At 37.7% G+C, this 3,357-nt stretch overlaps 1 protein-coding gene and 2 gene segments (V, D, J or C); 2 read left to right on the forward strand and 1 right to left on the reverse strand.

Moving 5' to 3' along the window:
- elavl1a (ELAV like RNA binding protein 1a) overlaps positions 1–808 on the forward strand; it is a 7,950-nt gene extending 7,142 nt beyond the window's left edge. For all 6 annotated transcript variants that reach the window (XM_032500240.1, XM_032500241.1, XM_032500242.1 and 3 more), the window contains one exon: positions 1–808. This exon is cut by the window's left edge and continues 941 nt beyond it. The gene's annotated coding sequence lies outside the window, so the exon portion shown is untranslated.
- LOC116670018 (Ig kappa chain V-VI region XRPC 44-like) overlaps positions 1–3,357 on the reverse strand; it is a 39,840-nt gene that overhangs the window by 23,897 nt on the left and 12,586 nt on the right.
- The window catches only part of LOC116670019 (Ig kappa chain V-III region MOPC 63-like), a 62,121-nt gene that overhangs the window by 21,828 nt on the left and 36,936 nt on the right, over positions 1–3,357 (forward strand).

The following is a 3,357-nucleotide window of genomic DNA, read 5'->3' on the forward strand; positions in this document are numbered from 1 at the left end:
TGTCTCTAGTCAATCTAAGAGCAAAGCACTTTTAACCAATCTGCTTTAGATTACTATGAATATCAGTCTTTTCCATGTTAATCTATGACTTTTGCTCAGCCTCCTACCAGGTTAACAATTTTAAACATGACAAGCTCTGGAGGGAAATGTTTCTGTTTTGTCATCCCTGTGTAAAGTGTCTTTTTGTTATAAGTTGTAATTCAGGAAAAGGCATGTAGAATATGAACCCCAGTCAATGAGTAGGGAATTAGGATGGACCAAAGGCAGGGAGAGATTTGATCCTATTACCACACAAGAATTCTCTGAGCAGATGTAAGGTAAATATATACCTATTTTTCTTTTGAAGCGGTACTAAGGATATATCTGACGCTGACTGAGGGTAACATCACTTTGGCTCAGTGTGCCGTTCAATTTCTTTTTTTGCTTTTATTTTGAGTTAATTTGTATTTTTGTTTTGAATCATTTTTTTCTTTTCTTTCTAAAGGCATATATTTCCATTTGTTAGCATGTAAGTTACTAACTTGTTTGGGTGAGTGCGTATCTCAATAGCTCAAGTTTGGAAAGAAATGAATGGCCTTTATTCATGATTTCAGTTTATATTTGCTTTATTTTCTTTTTTCAGTTGTTTCACATTGAGCATAAACCATTAAATTTTATTTCTTTTTGCTGAAAGTTTTGTTTGGTTTGTTTCTTTTTTTATTTGCATTGTTTTTTAGATTTGGAGTTTTGTTGTATTTGTTGTATTATTTTTCTATTGGTAAATCTGCAGTGTTAATGAAAGCTCCCCGGTGAAGCAAAAGCAGGCCGTTAGAAAGTGTTTCTACTGGAGGCTTCTAAACGTCTGAGACAGGTTAACAATATACGGACCAATGTTAGTTGTTAGAGAAGAGATTATTTAACCTGTACGCAGACTCTTGAAGGAAGTGTATTGTTTCATGAAGCAACTTTTATTCAAAAGTAACACAATTAACATGTTGAGTAGAATCAAAGGCTTATTTATTGACATCTGGCTCAGCAAATCTGCGTTTTGATACCTGGCTGTTTGGGGAGGGCCATTTACAACATGGCAAATAAGTATACGTTGTTCACTTGAAGATTTTGTCTTTCAGACCCAAACCCATTGCGCTGAGCTTTGTCTAGTCGGGATTACTTTTAACTAGTGAGGCTTTGTTTACTTATGCCATCCATTTAGAAACAATCATTGGCATGTCACAGCTCATCTTTTAATAGTGAGGAGTTTGGTAGATTGTCTTGTTCTCCAAGGTGGTTGACCGGTGGAACATTATTATTGGTACCGTAATTGGTGTTGATTTAACTTGACCACAAGTTGAACAGAGGAACCACTGATAAGAGAAACAAATAAGTAATTTCTGGCAACAGTACCTGATCACACTTTTTAATATTTGCTTTTAAAAAACCCTTCCCCCCCCACCGCCCCGTAATAAGTTCCCTTTCGCTTCAGTAAATGCCCCTTTTTAATCTGTTGCCCTTCCGAAAAGAATATTCACATTATAAGCTTCAGATTTGGGTCTTAAAAGTGCTTTTTGATTTAGTATTTTCATGTTATTTTTGTGTCACGATCCTTAACTTTTGTGCAATATTTTGTCACTTGCGTAAAGCAGGTAATAGAAAGTTGTTGTAGTCTTGGACTGTCATCTTTTTTTAATGGTTTTCTTTTTCTACTGACGTTTTAGGTTACTGCTCAGTTTTTTTTAGCAGTCTAGTTAGAATTGCATGAATGATGCAAATGAAATTGTTTTCGCGCAGTCAGACTAAGCTGCATTCAGCCTTAATTTATAAGTGGGAGTGGTGTATTTTACATCAGAGGAGGCGCAGATATTTATTTAACAATGTATACGGTCATAATTGTTACTTATTGGAGTGTTTTTAATGGATCATTTTCAAAAACGTTTTTGTTTTTCTTGGTTTGAAGGACACTAAGGTGAAGTCCGTTAAATGTCTTATAACATTTGATAATTTCAATAAAAACATGGTGGCGTTTCAGAATTGAAAATGTCTCCAGAAACTTATTGTGGTTTTGCTGTAAGTGCATTGACAAATGCTTAATGTATAGACATGCGTATATTTCAATTTAGCATGTTCCTTAAGGCAGCATCGTTGCAGGATGACTATATTTCCTATTTTACTCAGCATGCCAACAAGTAAAAGTAGAAATAAATTGAGGTAACACATCTTGAAATGCCAATTCGCCTTAAGCTGATCACACGATAAAGGCCCAGTAATTACCTACTGAGACCAGATGAGGGAGACATGTTTGCAGAATTTCTCCAGCATATTTACTGTAAGGGACACCATCAGCAGCACTGGGTACGTTTTCTGCAGAACTTAAAGCGGCTGTGTGCATTTACTTACCACTTCATGTGGTAAAAGCTAGTAAGGAGGCTGAACTGCCCTCACCTTAAAGCACCCATTATACGCTCATTTTCAGGTTTATAACTGTATTTTGAGGTTGTACCAGGATAGGTTTATATGGTTTAATTTTCAAAAAACACCATATTTTTGTTTGTACGGCACATTGCTGCAGATCCTCTTTTCACCCTGTTTGTTTAGGTCTGTTATAGCTGCAGAGTGAGACATCTTACTTCTATACTATCTTTGTTGGCAGTTGCACATGCGCAGTAACTAGGTAAGCTAGATAACTCTTTCCGTACGTACACACCGCCAATGACTTGAGCTGCAAAAATGCTCTGGCCGCCCTGGCAAGGACGCTTGTCAAAAAGTACGGGGAAGCTTTTTGACGCTTTGGCCGCTCTGACGTGGCAGCGTTCTCTGTTCGACCTCAGCCACGGCCAATACACTGACACTAGATACCTTTTATAAATTACATATATATTAACAGAAGTTGTATTGTTAAATGGTCGCAGCGGTGTCTGTTAGCAGTTAGCTTGCTCATTAGCCACTGAGAGAAGAAGAGAAGAAGCCTCCATTAGAGAAGATGTGGCCCGCAGGTAACGTTAACTGGTCCCTATGTAAAAACGTTATATGTTATAGCAACGGCGATTATGAGCTTGTCTTCAGAATTAATGTTTTTGTAGGAACGAAAGTTTACATTGTATGTTTCTCCGGGATCAGCCAGCGCAAAGGACGTCTATATTCCGATTGGCGGCTGGCGTTAGCCGCTGCTTGCCACTGAACCGCGGCATGGCTCATTACCATAAAGTTGAAAAATTTCACTTTCACAAATTTCAATTTCATTTGCACTTGTGGAAAAATATTTTTTTGTAGATTATTGTGAACCAGTGTGTTGTAGCAGTGTTCTGCTATTGAGAAAGAGCTCGCATGCTAGCGCTAGCATGTGCTACGGTTAGCCACCTCGTCTCGGCTAGTGACGTAGAA

The sequence above is a fragment of the Etheostoma spectabile genome, chromosome 20 (genome assembly GCF_008692095.1).
Source record: "Etheostoma spectabile isolate EspeVRDwgs_2016 chromosome 20, UIUC_Espe_1.0, whole genome shotgun sequence".
NCBI classification, from domain to species: Eukaryota; Metazoa; Chordata; class Actinopteri; order Perciformes; family Percidae; genus Etheostoma; species Etheostoma spectabile.